General features: G+C 38.1%; 1 protein-coding gene and 1 pseudogene across 1 annotated transcript in view; one reads left to right on the top strand and one right to left on the bottom strand.

Annotated features, from left to right (window-relative positions):
* The window catches only part of S1PR1 (sphingosine-1-phosphate receptor 1), a 150,902-nt gene that overhangs the window by 24,056 nt on the left and 109,804 nt on the right, over positions 1-17,042 (bottom strand). The gene's annotated exons all lie outside the window — the stretch shown is intronic.
* On the top strand, positions 10,000-10,116 carry LOC111745545 (annotated as a pseudogene).

A 17,042-nucleotide genomic window follows, 5' to 3' on the forward strand; every position in this document is an offset into this window, starting at 1 on the left:
TAGTATTGTTGGTGAAATCATAGCCAAACAAACAACACTCATTTGATAACCTATATTTTTCTAGATAAGTGCCTCATAGTTTTTCAAACTCTTTTGCATACTGTATTTATTGGGTTCCAAGCAAGAATAGAATTTATTCAGAGAGTTCACTGGAGAGACTTCAATGGACTACTTACAGAGGTTGTAAACAGGTTAAGAGACTGTAGGCCATAAGGAACAAACAGAGGATGCCAAGGTGGCCAGAGGTAAGCAAGAGCTAAGAGGCTGTTACTTCCCCTGGAACCTAAGAGATGAGGGATAGAAACTGTGTGTTGCCAGAGTCCAGTGAAAAGTTAGAGCTAAGAAAGAGGGGCCAGCTGCCTGCTGCCAAAGATGTGAGAGAAGGCAGAGTTATCTTGCTCCTTTCTTCCCACCTTCTGATCTACCGCTTAAGCCAACTAGAAGGCAGATGGCGAGGGAGTCCTGGCAATGCAGTTGGTAGGAGGCAGCAAATCCTTAGGGCACAGAGAAGAGCAGAGAAGGGGGACAAATACATCTGGGGGGGAAACCAGAGGATAACAAACCACATACATTAACTCAGAACAGAAAAAGCTCAGAGAGATTAAGAACCTGATTAAATTTACACAGCTCATAATCCCTGATTTGAGATTTAAATACAAATTTCCAGACCTACCAAAGCTAGTGCTTTTTTCAATATGCTTTAGTTAATGGCTTAGTTGCTGATGATAGAGAAGAATTGTGTTGCTTGGGTCAAATATAGTATTTTGTTTCAAACTGAGCTACCTCAAGGAGGGTGCCTAAGGAGGTCCTTCACTGCATATCTACCATGGGAATTTGGTCCACAAGGCAGCTTTTCTAATCAACCCAGTGAACAGACAATGATGATGACTGTCCTATCTTGATGAGGTCAATACAGAGCTCTGGGAGTTATGGGAGCAGTAGAGAGGAACAAGGCAGCAAAGAGGAGGCCCCAATGGCTGTCTGAAAGAAACATTATAGTGCGAGTAAGAGTTTGGCCATAGGAGGCAGCCAATCGGATATTGAATCTACTTTCTCTCTCTATCTGCGGTATCAGGTAACTAATCTGAATCTCCATTTACTCATTATTGGGGGTAAAAATACGTACCTCATAAAGTCGATATGAAGACTAAAATAACATCCGTAAAGTGCTGAGTATGAGGCTTGACAAACAGTTCTAATTAACAATATCTTTAATTTATTGGGCTCAACATATTATTGCTATTCATAAAACAGACTTTTTAAAAATTAATTAATTAAATTTTTATGGTGACATTGGTTAATGAAATCCAATGTTTCAGCTGTACATTTTAACAGTGAGGCATACATATGTTTACATTGTGTGTTTACCTCTCAGATTTCTTTTTGTCATCGCATATTTGACCTCTTTTACCTTGTAAAACAGACTTAAAGTGCTTAATATGCCCCATTTTACAGATATGGAGACTGAGGTTTAGAGGATGATTTGCCTTAGGTTGCACAGCTAACATCAATGTTGAGATGTGACTTTAAAAGCACACGCATCCACTCAATTATACAGTTTCAGACAAGACGGGGTTTCAGTAGTTTTCCTGGTGGGGTCTCAAGCTAAAAACTTTTGAAATGTGCTTAAATACATTTTCTCAAACTCTACCAGGTTGGTGCAATGTGGGGGAAAGTTATACACCTTCCCTGGCTATTGTTCTCATTAGTTTGCTGTTTATTATTGACATTTCAGGGCTAGTGCCAGCAATGTTACTGTTTTTTAAATAAAGCCCAGTTTGCCCTTGAGGAATATGCCTTTCACCATGGGATAATTGGTTTGGAATCCCGATACCATTATTTATTGTCACGTGGAGCTGATTTGCAAGGAATATGGCTTTGATGCTCGAGGATTGGCTTTGCGCCAAGAAGCCATTGTTGGGGATTCTGGCCGTTTGATGTTAAGATGCAATCTGCTGAGGAGCTGACTAGGCCTATTAATAGGAGTTCAAACACAATGTCACAAGCTTAACTACGAGGGCCTGGAAAGAGAGTCCTGAATAACAATTCTAAGAGAGCCAGGAGGTGTCATTGGACAGGACAGTGTGACCTCGACACCATGATAAGAACTCATGGAGGCATCTGAAACATGCCAGCAGTTCCTCTCCACACCCACTCTCACTCAAATTCACTATTTTGGGCACTGACAGCATGGTATGCCATAATTAGGTGTCTGATTTCCCAGGATAGAGCTCCTTGGAGGCAGGGATTATGTCATTAATTTGAAAAGCATTCATTGAGTGTCTCTTGCCACTGCCAGGCATTGTACGAGGAGCCAGGGTCTTACTCGTCTTTGTACTCAGCACCTCATACAGAGGCTAGCACATGGCAAGCATTCAGAAAGTGTTATGGGTGAACTATCACTCACCAAAGGGGCGACACACAAACACTGTGGGTGCTTGAATGTGCTGTTTCTTCAAAATTCGCCGGAATACCCAAGCCTTATGAATTAAAAAGTCCACAACTTGTGGTAAATATGACAGAACTATTTAATACACTTCTATTTATCTTGTGGTTAAAGGCTTAAGCATTCCCATTAATCAAATATTTTGGTTATTAAAAGTTAAGTCCATATTTGGTAATGCCAGTTAGAAAATAAACTCAATACCTAAACAAAACATAAATCGTTCCCTGATAATTAAAAGATGATGTGTGTCTCATGACTATCATTAAGGAACCTTTTGTCATTGTATAGGTGCTAGCTCTACATCGGGTTAGGAACTTGGATTAATAAATGCTCTTACTGACATTTATTTTTTACACCCAATTAACAATACATAATTATGACAAAACCCCCCAGGCTACCGTCAATCATTTTTTTAAAAAAATCATTAAAGAAGAAAAAAAGAACCTCATATCAGTGAAGGTGGTTTTTGAAAGCAACAGAAACTAACTGACTAAATTAAACATAAAAGAAATTCAATTGAAAGATAATGAGCAGCTCTTAAAAGGGAAGGTTAGAAGGCCAGGTTCAGAAACAAATACAGGGGAAACAAGGGGGTTCGGCAGCAGGAAATGGCCCAGGTCTTGCCACAGGAGCTGTATGGGTGTGCTGTCACCCCGGCTGCCACTGCCCATGGGAAGAATGCCTACATGGTCTCTGCAACTTGGAGCTGGAACCCACATGGGCCAAGTAGAGGTTATATGAGCATAGTTCAGATGCCAGGGGATGGGTCAGGGAGATTTACCCCCTTGAGCTTCTGTAGCAAGAATTTGGGCTCTGCCTCCTATAAGCCTTATCTACTGGAGAAGTCAGAAAAAGCAATGTCAATTATATAGACTGGGTGATTTTAAAACAAACCCAAACTATATTGTTTGTTATAATATCTTATGGTAAAAAATAAATCTACAAAAATATAATGTAATAGGATAAAAACACATGTCAATAAGGGCATGGTAGGTTGAATAATGTCCCTCCTCCCCAAAGAAACCCACGCCGTAATCCTTGAAACTTCTGAATAGGATGTTTCTACGCCAAAAGGGACTTTGCACATGTGATTAAGTTACAGATTTTGAGCTGGAGAGATTATCCTGGATTATCTGAGTGGGTTCAACGCAATACAAGGATCCTTAAAAGACGGAGTGAGGTACCGAGGTCGGTACAAAGATATGTGATGATGGAACGGAGAGGCTAAAGAAATGTGACTAACGGGTCATGAGCCGAGGGAGGCAGGCGGCCTCTGGAAGCTGGGCAAAGCAGGGAACAGATTCTTCCCGAGAGCCTCAGAGGAGCCAGTTCTGATGACGTCTTGATTTGAGCTCTGTAAAACCCAATTTTGGACTTCTGACGTATGGAAATATAAAGGAATAAATTGTGCTCTTTTAAGCCACTAAGTTTGTGGTAATTTATTATAGCAACCATAGGAAACATACAAAGGGTAAAGGGGAAATCTTAGCTATTTAAACTTTCTGGTAAAAAAAAAAAAAAAAAAAAAATTCCAGATAATTAGAAGATTCCAGAAAATGGGAGACAGAATACAGAGACACATATTTATGTTCATTAACTGTAGTTCTTCGTTATTGTCAATGCAGCTGTGGCTTATTTTACTTTTTCGTTCTTTGCTAATAGGATCAACATGATGGTATTCTGGACGCACCTCCAAGAGCCTGTATGTTCTTGTGACCTAGGAATATGCCTACCAAGCAGATAAGAAAAGGGGCATATCTATTACGAAATATAATGTGAGGACAAAAATTAGAAAAATGTACTATGGATTATGCTTAGTTATCATCCGGTTTGATGAACTTTCTAATATTTTTTATACTTCTCTTATAGTGGTTATTCTTACAGAATGTATCACTTTGAACATGGAGGAGAAACAAAGCAAAGGTAAATATTTAAACTTCATATATTTTTAAATAACTCAGTAAGTCATAGAAATTAACAATAAAATTGGTCATTAAAAGAGATATTCATTTAAAGTATGTTTTAAAAGATTTTGTAGTTAAAACGAGGTTACTTAATATTAAATAATGTTCTTTAAATTAAATTTAATAAACTATTTTGTGAGAAGTCTTCTCACTATATGATAAAATTTCTTCCTTTTATTCCCCCTTGGCAGTTACTAAAAATTATTTCTTTCCATAAAAATTCTCAGTTATCTTATGATATCTAGGCTTCCTACCCCCATCTAGTTTCCTTCTCAAATAAAAACCCGTAACTCTGATTTTTTTTATCCAGTGTGATGTCAAAGCACTTGAAATCAATTAAGTCACAGAAGGTAAAACATATCTCTGGAGGCCAATCCTCTTCCCTCATATGTCTTTGTGCCCAGGTTATATGTAAGGAAGTCCAGTCGACCTTTCACCACCTATGGCAACTGAGTTAAGAGTAAACACTTTAATTCCAAAAATAGTCCTCTCATTTCAGTCAAGTAACAATGAAGGGTTCTTTAAGAGTAATTCGAAAACCAAACACAATGCAATACGATATGCTGTTATACAGAGATAGAGAGAAGCATATCAGTGATACAGGTGTGTCACACACAGTGAAAACAATATTTAGCACTTTGGGAAGAAAGAGAACATGTTGATAGGAAATGTTCTTTACTTTACATTAAAGAACTTGTTTTTGTGTGAAAACCAATCCCGGTTTTGTGCTATCTTTTCCGTAATGAGTAGGTGAGATGGAACAGTTTTTTCTTGCCGTTCACTGAGTTAAACAATTCTATATCCTCTTCTCTCAGAGATAAACTGGACATCTGATTCAAAAAACTAAAAAATAATTAAGTTACATTTGATGGACTAAGTTACATAAAACTCATCGAGCTATATAGTGACTTTAAAGAGTCAAACCTAAGATTATTCTCCCCAAATCATACCATTTAAAAAAGTACTTAATCACATCATTGATAAAAGTCTCAGTTTACAAAGAATAAAACAATTATTCTTATTTCTCTGAGCAAGACTTCACTCAAACAATGTTTTGACTTTTAGTGAACTTGGAAACAACAGTTTAGTTTCCATGGGATTATCATATACTGATATATTTTAATGCACTAAAAATGATTGCTTTCTACAGTAGTAAAGTTAATGATTCATACTGCCATGTGATTCAACAGACCTGAATTTCCTAGAATTAGAAGCAATCTCTGGATATACTGATTCTTGCTCCTCAGAGTCGAGACTTATTCTCGTTCCAGAATCAATTAATTGGAAGGCAGATAGTATACATTAGGAGCATCGGTTCCATTGAGGGGATAAGGCCTAGAACTGAGTTTTGCTGTGAACAGCCTGTGTTTCTGGTGTGCCCAGAAGTAGGCCTGGGTGCAAAGAGCCTTCAGTTTTCAGCATTACCTGCCAATATCTTGATCTTGGACTTCCGGCCTACAGAACTGTGAGAAAATACATTTCTGTTGGTTAAGTCACCCAGTCTGTGGTATTTTGTTATAGCAGCCCTAGCAAACACATACACTTAGGAATTTGAGAACCATCAAAGGGTTGCTATCAGTAAATACGTTGAGATAACAAGTTAAACTGGGATCATTCTGGACAAATCAGGATGACTAGTCACACTAATTAAGCTGTGGGATAGCCCGCCCCAAGGAGAGGACCGGAGAGAGCAAGTGGAAGGCATTCCAGACTAAGGAGCTCGTGAGTGTCAAACAACCTGGGTATGTTTAAGAAATATCATAATGAGATTTGTGGTTTCGGAAAACCACTCTGGTGGCATGCGGCAGAGGCATCGTGCAGGATGGAGGGAGACTGGAGCAGGAGGCTACCGTAAAGGTGCTGGAAGAAGAGGATGAGAACCTGCCTGAAGTAAGTGGAGGGAGGAGACAGATGCAAGAAATATGGTGAAAACGGAACTGATAAGACCTGGTCACAGAGGGCATGTAGGGGAAAAGGGAGAGGTCAATAAAAAAAGTTTGAGCTTTGGGTACTTCGTCAATGGAGATGTCATTCACTGAGATAGGAAATAAGGAGAAAGGTCAAGTTTGGAGAGAAACTTAAAGCTTTTAAAATTGTTAAAGTGGCCCTGAGTATGTAATTTTTAGGTTCTGATTCTAGAATATGGAATATAATAAAGCTAGAGTTGACTAAAATTAGAATTTGAAACATTTGTTACAGATGGACGAAGCTTTAACTATTCTTTGAAAAGGTCAGTTCATTTAAATAATTAGTAAAATAATGTACCAACTATGATTTTATATTATTCAAAATTACTTCTAGACAGTAATGACAACTCTTATATTTAAATGTCTTATATTTTTGCTTATTTAGAAACCACTTCCCCTCACTGGGAGGGCAGGCTCTCTGTGCTCAGAGCAGTGTTTGGTCCTGTCAAGTTTGGGCCGTTTGGGGTGGCAGGAAAATTGGGTCAGTCAAACTCGAAAACAGTTCTCACTCGCTTCTTGGATGATCTCATTGAGATCTTCCCTTTTTCATGACTCATCAGCTTTTCGGCAACTGTCTCAATAGGAGTCATTGATTCATTCAATAAAGAGATGTAATAAGCCTGCCTGCGAAGGTCTGGGGAACACAGAGTTAGATATATGACTGCAGTCTTCAAATTGCTTAGCTTCTCATGAAGGAACCAACATGAACACTGATGATTTCAGATAGCGTGGCAATTGCCTTAATAGAACTATGCACAGGAAGCTCTATCAATCCTTAGACAAGAAGCAGGGTTATTTCTCACTACCCCAGGCCTATCACATATTCATATTATAAAGAATAGGCTTATAAATTCTCATATTTCTTAGTGGGAAGACAATGATAATGTGTAAAGTGGATTAAGAAGTAACAGTATAGACATATTATTTATTTAAAGATATGGTGCTAACCACTAGAAGAACTAAAATAGAAAAAGTTTCAAGCGATTGCCTTTGGGAAAGGAACTGGCAGTGGGGAGGGATCATATGTGACTATCTGCACAGAGAAGCTAGTCAGAGATGCTGGCATGGATAAATGGCCTGGTAGAAAGTAGAGAAGAAGAGAGGATGACGACAGAGACTTGAGGAATGATTTGAGGATGTTGGAATGTTAGAAAAGCTAGTGAGAGACACAGAAGCCAGAGGAGAACCAGGGTATGGCTTTAATGGATCCAAGGAAGAAGAGTATTCTAAAAAATATATATATATACATGTATATACATATACATATATATATACATATAGATAGATAGATAGATAGATAGATAGATAGATAGATAGATAGATAGATAGATAGATATGTCAACAGTATTCAATGTAGCAAAAGAGTTAAGGAAGATAAGAACTGAGGGGGTTGAATCCTTCTCTGTCACCAGAAATATTTTAGTAAAAGGCAGTTAGAATAGCAGATGAGCCTGATGGGCACTTGACACCAGTCCCCACACATTTTATAGGGAGATAGAAAAGTCAGGTCAAGAAAAAAATGTGAAGATACAGCTGGAATAGAACTCAAAGCAAAGATAGAAAAGAGTCTGGAATGAAAGGAAAACAAGGCCATGGCTGCATGAAAAGCTGGTTGCCCAGAGCTGTACATTTCTGACCCATGTCCCAGAAGGCCTTATTAAGGATTATATATTGAAAGCACTTTTATGCCTCAAACGGTGAGTCACAGTGGATTCTGCAGTGGAATGTTGGGGGCGGGTAGATTTCCTTTAAAAAAAACACAGCTTACATCCTCCTCCTGCTCAACCACTTTCAATAACTCTTTGCTACCCACTCAATACTTTCTAAGCTTCTTCTCTTGACAATAAAAAGGACCATTCGACTGGGTACCTCTCAATATAATTTCCACTGTTTCTCAAAACAAATCCAGACTGGTCTACTCAGCCTCCCAAAATGTCTTTGAATTCCCAGATCTGCCCCTTCGCTTTATGATTTCCCTTGTCTAGAATCCCCCTCCTCTCTCTCGTTCTTCAGTGGACCAAACTCCCCGTGCTTAAATCAAGCATCATCTTCTCTGTGACATTTTCCTTTACAGCTCAATTCCTATAACAATTATTTTGGGTTACCCAATTGGCACTTAGCTTTTATCTGCTATGGTTCAGTATTATACCTTCTTTAAACTATGAGCTTTCTGAGGGCAGATATATAAAGCACCTAGCATAATAATGTTTTCAAACTGATGTATTTTTAAATTGAAGTATCTAAGTGTAGAGCTTGATGACTATTGAAACACATATAGACCTGTGTAACCACCCGCCATACCAATCAAGATAGCATTTCCAGCACAGTATCTTGCACAAAGTGCTCGAGAGACATCAGGCTCAGCACAGGCAGGAACAAGCAGGACCAGGAGAATTAATCTTAAATTTGAGGCCTGTCTAAAGGGATTGTGTCACCTGAGGTCAGATGGAGTAAAAAGTCAAATATTGAAGTCGGGGACAGCGGGGATAAGAGGACAGTATTGTGTAAGTCTGAGCAGGTTTGGGATTGTGCAATCCTGTGTGTTATGCAGGCAAGGTTCAGTGACTGACGGGCTGGGGCATGGGGTGGTGATGCCAAAGTCAGCTTTACTTCTCTAGGTGGGGGAATGTGCCCTCTTAGAAACCTTAGAAAGTTAAGGGTCGCAGCATGCAGTGCTCCTTCTTGAGGTCTGAGGTGAGGAGATTTCTGGAATTTTCCTATTAAAAACGTTTGCTCACTGCCTGCCTGGTTGTTGATAAAAGTGAGAACTTGGCCGACCTGGATATTTTGCTGTGTTAACATTAGCGAAACATCCCACTTAATTACCCAGATTGGAATTGCATTTGACTAAGAATATGTGAAAAGGCTGATGGATGGATACCAGCAGAATACTTCTCTAACATTTTGCTTCTACCTTGCTTCTACCTCATGGTTAAACAGAGCTGTCTTTTGTTGAGTATCAAAGGGCTCAGAGAGCCTGCTGAATGTCTCTACCTGGCTGTCTACGTGGCATCCGAACTTAACGAGTTCTAAGTAGAGCACGTGCTCCCTTCTCTTCATTCTAACAAACGTCACACAATTGTTTACACTAAGATCCTAGGAATCTTCCTTGATGTTTGCCCTTTCCTTCATACTTAACATCAAATCCGTCAGGATCTGCCAGTTATACCTTCAAAATGTATCATGATTTTTGTGCAGTACAGAGATTAAGTAGGCAGGGTGTGGGGCCAGAGTGCCTGGGTTTAAATCTTAGCTCTAACAGTCAATAGCAGAGTAACCTGGACAAGCACTTCAGTTTCCCCATATGTAAAATGCAGATAACAATAGCATCTATTTCACAAGGTTGTTTTTAGAAATAATGTTAAAACATATCACATACTTAGAACTAAACCTAGATATAGTAGGTGCTCAATTATGGTTAGTTTAAACTACTTATCGGTCTACCAACTTAATCCAACCCGATCTTCTCTGACCTGGATTCCAGAAAACATTGTCCCTGCTTTTGTCCTCTATAGTCTATATAGCTATCGAAGCGAATATTTAAAAACATACATCAGATCAAGCCATTCACCTGTTCAAAAGCCTCCAATAGCTTCCCAATCACAAAAGAAATCCAAAGTTCATCTATGGCCATGCCGCCCTGAACAAGCCCAATCCCGTCTGATTTTGGAAGCTAAGCAGGGTCAGGCCTGCTTAGTACTTGGATGGGAGACCACCTAGGAAGACTAGGTGCAAGATCAGGTGCTGTAGGCATAAAAAATAAAAGATTATAAGCTGACAAGTTCCTTGCAACCTGTGAGGTCAACCAAGGGTTGCCTCGCCTTAAAAAAAAAAAAGAAAAAAGGAAGAAAAAAGAAATCCAAAGTTCTTACCATGGCCAGCAAGGTCCAGCTGGTCCAGCTTCTGCTAATCACATTGTCTACAGCTCTCCCTTTGCACTGGCTTTACTTAATTTCCCCCTTCCTACTGTTTCTCAGATATGTCAAGTCCTTTGCCTTTGCTGTCCCCTTTTCCAAGAATGCTCTTCAGCAAGCCCTTTGCATTAAAGCATCTTCACATCGCTTCAGCTCACAGCACCGAGGGGGGACTACAGGGAAAGAGCAGAGTAAAATGTGGCCTGTTCTCATGGATTGTACATTTAGCTTGGAGAGAAAACACTGATAGACACAGAGCCACAGCAAGCTTACTGGTGGCACCTAGTACCTAAAGCACATTAGAGACTTAAAAATTGTAACAGGTGTTATTCTATTAGTAATTTAAAGGACAGTTATTGAAAGAAGTCAGTTTATATTTTATGTTGCCCAAAGGATCTAGTGTATGGATCTAATGTATAGATAAGGGATCTACATGGATATGAATGAGTATAAGTTGCTTGCTTTTAAATTTAGCCAAAGATGCCCCATTTCAGAGACTATGATTATTGGAACAACATAGTCTCTTTCGCATTTAATAAATAAACTGCATATACTTGTGTTTTACCTAATTATCAACATTTTTCCAAGCAAATTGGTCTGCTTTCATTTAAGAACGGATAGGGAAGAACAGGGTTTTAAATATGAGTCTTTAAAGGGCTCACAGGAAGCTGCCTACTTAGTCACTCGTCAGAACAAGCCTCGCCCTTCCACATTTTGTTTACCCTTTCTGCTTTCCCTATTTATTGTTTTAAATTGATTTTCCACTCCTCTAGTGAGCACCATGTTCCAACCAAAGCTGGGAAATTCAGTTATATACGCACTACCAACTTATCAGTTTTTCTATCAGAAGATATTTAATACAAATAAGGGCTACGGCAGGATGGAAAGGGTTCAGTGGGAGAATTGAAGAGCTGAGCATATGGACTGGGAGGGGACGAGCCTTGTTGCTCTCCCATGGCCCATCCCTGTATGTAGAGGAGGCGGGAAGAGCCAACGACACGCCCGAGAACCTTTGCGGTGCTTAATACGAAAGAGTCACACAGGATTTCTCTTTGAAGCATTAAAAAAAAAACAAACAAAATTGCCACAGCTATATTATTACCTTGGTTTAACTGATACTTGAATATTATACTCTATTATTATAATTTCTTGAGACTAAGCTCTGTTGTGTCTTAGCTACAACCTATGAGAAAACTTTAAGAGGAAATACCAAGAATAATTAAGTTTTTAATTTTCTTTCTTTCTTTCTTTCTTTCTTTCTTTCTTTCTTTCTTTCTTTCTTTCTTTCTTTCTTTCTTTCTTTCACTGGTGTCTTTGATTGCAAATAAAATTTGCATTAAAGCTTCTAGACAAAATTAGTACTACTCACATCCTTTTTGGGTAAGCCAAATGACATACATGCTTATCTCAAACCAAAAGTCCCTTTCTCTTTTACTATTTTTCCATGCTAAAGTTTCAAAGGATTCTAGAATATTTCTCAGATAGAAATTGGCCATGTAGTTACATACAACCAGAGGTACATGAGAAATGGGTTCTCTGGTTAATAAACTTAAAGGGTTAATTTCTTTTTAAATTCTTTAAAAGATGATCAGATCCAAGATAAAATATACAGAAAGAATCTTGTAAAACATTGTCACAAGTATGAAAACTAGACAAAACACTTGACAAGAAAAAGACAACTTGAGCTGTAACACATACAAAACTCCCAGCTTCCACGGTATTCCCAGACAGCACAAGATAACAGGATTCCATTTTTGTGATGTGTGGGAGTTAATATGTATAAAAGAAAACAACGGTTTGTGGTTAGCAAAGGCGCAGGGTGAAAATTTACACATCATATTATATTTGACAGGAAGATAATATAGATCAGGTTTAATTCACTGAGAACTTATTGTAAGGTATATGGTACTGGGCACTGTGGGACTGTGAAGTAAAAGGTTAAACATACAACATAAGCCAGAAACTAAGATATGGAAAATAGTCACCCATCCCTTCTCTAAAACAATGTAAAAAGACCTAGGAATGTAGAATAGAAGAAAAAGGTTAATATATAAAGGCACACGCATTGATAAAGAAACAATATTATGAATTTTACAAAAATTACAGTCAGGTTAAGTGTATGTTATCTCGAAGGAAGAGATAACGCTGGCTTCTCAGGTATGCCAAACTGAAGTGACCTGACACCAGAGAAGATACGATCACATTTCATTCCCTTGAAAAGTATACACTGAGTGCTTCTTATGTATATATGATGGTGCTGTATGTGAAACACTCTTAAAAAAGTTAAAAGATGTGATTTTGTGACCTGTTCTAGGGTTTGCATGTTTACATGCACTATCGAATAGTTCTGAAGTTTAAATGCAATGACATTTTAAAAACTATTTTTAGTTTTTTAATCCTTTTAAATATATGAGAAAATTAAAAATGGTAATGCGAAATAATTGCTGAACTCATCTGGGCTAGAAGCAATTTCTGCAAGAATAAAAGTATAGGGTTTATATACACGTGTAAATACGTGGGTATGTTTTGAGGGGGGCAGTATCCAGTTTAACTGAGCATATTAGAGAAATTCAGCCACTATCTCATCATAACTGCCGCTCCTCACCTTCCACTTTTCTAGATCATTGGCCACACATTTTGAGAAAGAGAATCTGTCACCAAATGTCTTATGTTCTCTTAAACATAGGCTTGTTGGTGAACTTCACAGATCTCTTTTTTTTTTTGTAATTTCAGAGGACGATGGCTTTTGAAACTAGCAGTTTCAGTCTGAGAAATAATGAATAATTATATTTATGAGACTGAGGACCCTCGGATTATGAATGAATAATTATATTTAAAAAGTTGAGTATCACTTTCACTGTTGATATTTGCAATGCATATGGTACCATGTAATTAAACACGAGGGTTTTTTTTTATGTGTAACAAGTTTGATCACTTAAAAATATAATTTAATTGAACTTTTAAAATCTAGTTTTCCAAATCCTTATACTGAGTAAAAGAAGCCAGATCAAAAAAAAAGGCAGGGGGAGGGTATAATTCTACACAATGCAAAGTTATCTATAATGACAAAAAGTGGATCAGGGAAGAGGACAGAGAAGAAGAAGAGAGAGGGGTTATGAAGGGACATAAAGAAATGTTCGGGGTGCTGGAAATATTTGTCTCGATTATGACGGTTTCACAGATGTCTATATAGGTTTAATTTTATCAAAACTGTATACTTTAAATACATGCAGTTTATTTTATGCTATTTATACCTCAATAAAGCTTTTAAAAAGAATCAGTGTTGACTGTCAGGTTATTCCTGTCCAAATGAACTGTGATAATAGAACTACTGTACATCACATGTATATGGGAATTAAAGTGAAAAATAAAAATAGGAAAACCACAGACGTATGATTGGAGGAGGACAGGTCTTTCTTTTGATGCTGTATCTGGAGGTCTCCAGTGATTTACCACTTTAAACTTTTCTAGCAATCTTGAATAGTTTCCTTTCACGCCCACAGAACCAATAACTTTCCATGTCCTCACGTAACACTGTTTCCTATGGTCTCTCAAGAAGCTAATGCTAGATAATATTTCATAGGATTGTAGCTGCATAAACCCTGGAGCAGATTTAGTAGCTTTTATCGATAAGGAAAGGGGAATGAAAAGCAGTGATTCAAGGACAGGAAAGGCAGTTTGGTGCTTTCATCTAATCATTAATACTTACGAGAAGGAAAAAGGTTTTCAGAAAAGAGTTTTGTGTTTAATCACTCCTGCAATCTATTGTATACTACAGCCAAAGCGATATTTCAAAACTGCAAATCTGATCATGTTTCTGCTTAAAACCCTACAGTGGCTTCTGACTCTCAACTGCCTTTAGGAAAAGTGCTTAGTAAAGTTTTCCAGCTGTTTCAGGATTTGGCTTATCCACCTTTCAACCTCTGCCCATCTCTGTCTCCCACTCAATCTACAACCATTCTGAATGCTTGTTGGACTTTAACTCATCAAAGCCTTTTCATGTTGTAATGCAGTTTGGGTTCTCCAGGAAGCAGACTTGGGTACAGTTTAGTGTTCAGGATGTTTATTAGGGAGTGCTCGAGATCAACACCCATGGAAGGGAGGAGGCGGAAGCAGGATTGGGAAGAGGGAGAAATCAAGCTGTGATGCAAGCCAGGCAGCCTCAGCCAACCATGCCAGGTGCTCGGAGACTGAAAAGGCCCATCAGAGTTGGCCTGCAAGCACATGACCTTGGGTGAAGCGTCTGTCTGTAGCTGAGGCAATGCCCGAAGGGACTGCCAGGACTGCCAGTGCCTGGGACAGTGAATCCTTCCTTAAAAGGGGATCTGCATGGGGCATTCGTATGTCCACCTCACCTTGGTATTTACCTTGCATAAAACTCTTCTCTTCCACTTCGCCTAGGTAATTTCTGCTCATGCTCCAGATCTCAGTGAAATTCTCACTTCTTCAGAGAAGGCCTCTCAAATTCCCTGACACTGTTGGCTTCCCTACCAAGTCAAACCTCCCACATTTCTTCAGTATCATCCTTGTCATAATTCTTATCCTACTTAACTGTGATCAGTGGCTTATTCTGCTTTCTTCCTTACAATGATAACTCCCTGTTCCTGTCCTCCACTCACACAATTCGAAGAGTAGTGTATGTGTGTGTGTGTGTGTGTGTGCGTGTGTGTGTGTGTGTGTAACATGCTTTTGCCAACGTCTGGAAACTTAGGAGGTTTCTACTTCAGTATGAACTGATTTTATTGGCTCAAAAACCACCTGAATAAAGCCTTCCCTTACATGCTACTCCTGTTTTTACAATAAAACCATTTTCACACCTGGGCTGTTGTTCTAACCTCCCTATTAGACTGTGAGCTTCTTGAGAGCAGGTCTTTCTTTATCTTTTATACCTGAAACATTCAGACATTCAATAAATGTTGGTTAATTGATTTGAATTAGAAGAAAAACACTAGATCTCCTCAGAGAGACACGAATGACAAAGGGATTTAGGTAATCTGTGATGTGCTCAAAAACAGCAAAATTTAGTAAGCTAGAAGTCAAATATTTTCTTTTTAATTGAAATATAACACTCATGGGGAAAATGCTTAAATAGTAATGTACTCTACAATGAATTATCGCAAAATGAACGCTTGACCACTAACCAGGTCAAGGAATAGAACATTGCCAGAAGACCCCCTTGTGTCCCTTCAAGTACCCATCTTTACATAGTATGTTCCTTTATACCAGAAATCTTTTTTGAGCCCTCTCTGGGCAAACAATAATTGTCCCACCCTGCTTTCTTTATGGGATACCATAGCAACTGAATGTTCATCATTTACCTCTATCCTTTCACTGGCAAGTATTTTCAAATTCTGTCACACATGTAGCACCTCACTTCTATTCCTCCAGGACTCTTATTTCTGGGGGCTCCACTTTTGTCTTCTTTTACTGCGTGTCCCCATATTCTTCTAATTGAAACAGTTCACTCAAGTACTGTGAATCATTTGATCTCTCTGCTCCTTCTAATTGCTCCGCTACCTGCTTTAAAAAATCCCCAACAGGAATTGGAGTTTTGACGAATATTTCAAGTAAGATCCAAATGTGAGTGTTTTATTTAGTTCAGACTGTAAAGATTAAGAGAACATAATATATTAAGATGGGTCAATAACATAGAAAAGATGACAAATTTAGAGGAAATGATTTACTCTTCTGGGTGCTGGGCCAAAAAAAAAAAAAAATGAAGAAACTGAAACCTGGCAAACTCGAAAGGGTTAATAGTAAGAGCGGTACTCAGGATACATATGTCACAGTGATAACGTTACTGCAGAAAGTTTTAAAAGGTACAATTAACTGAAAATGCTATTAGTCAGTCTAGAAGTAAGAAAATTAATGAAAAGAACGAACTACTACTCTGGAAATGTCTCATTTCTTTATGTGTCACTGAACTTTAGCTTTTTCTTTTTTATTATTCTTAACGGTTGTTTCTATTTCTTGTCAATCTTATGTCATTTAAAGAATTGATGTGTTCTCAGATTTGTGTTATAAGACCTTGCTCGCAAGAACCTAAAGTGCTTCTCTTCAATCTTCCTTTTTCTTTTTTTTTTAATTTTTAGGGATGCAATTATTTTATTTATTGGAATTCTTTTTAAGTAACTATTTTTCAATTATATTTGACATACAATATTATATTAATTTTAGGTGTACGACATAGTAATTAAACATTTATGTAATTTACAAAGAGATCACTCCAATAAATCTAGTACCCATCTGACACCATCCATAGTTATTACATTATTGACTATGTCTCTTTTGCTATACTTTATATCCCCATAACTATTTTGTAACTACCAATTTGTACCCTTTTTCATTCAGCCCCCAACTCCCTACAATCTGGCAACCATCAAAATGTTCTCTGTATCTATGACTTTGTTTCTGTTTTGTTTGTTTTTTTATTCTTTAGATTCCACATGTAAGTGAAGTCATACGGCATTTGTCTTTGTCTCTCTGATTTACTCCACTCACCACAATACCCTCTAGGTTCATCTGAGTTGCTGTAAGTGGCAAGATTTCATTCTTTGTTTAAGGCTGAGGAATATTCCATTGTGCACATGTACCACTTCTTTATCCGTTCATCCACTGATGGACACCCAAGTTGCCTCCATATCTTGGCTATTCTAAATAATGCTGCAATGAACATACAGATGCATATGTCTTTTTGAATTAGTGTTTTGGGTTTCTTCAAATAAATATCCAGAAATGGGATTACTGAGTC

The sequence above is a fragment of the Pteropus vampyrus genome, unplaced genomic scaffold, assembly GCF_000151845.1.
Source record: "Pteropus vampyrus isolate Shadow unplaced genomic scaffold, Pvam_2.0 Scaffold6, whole genome shotgun sequence".
Classification (NCBI taxonomy): domain Eukaryota; kingdom Metazoa; phylum Chordata; class Mammalia; order Chiroptera; family Pteropodidae; genus Pteropus; species Pteropus vampyrus.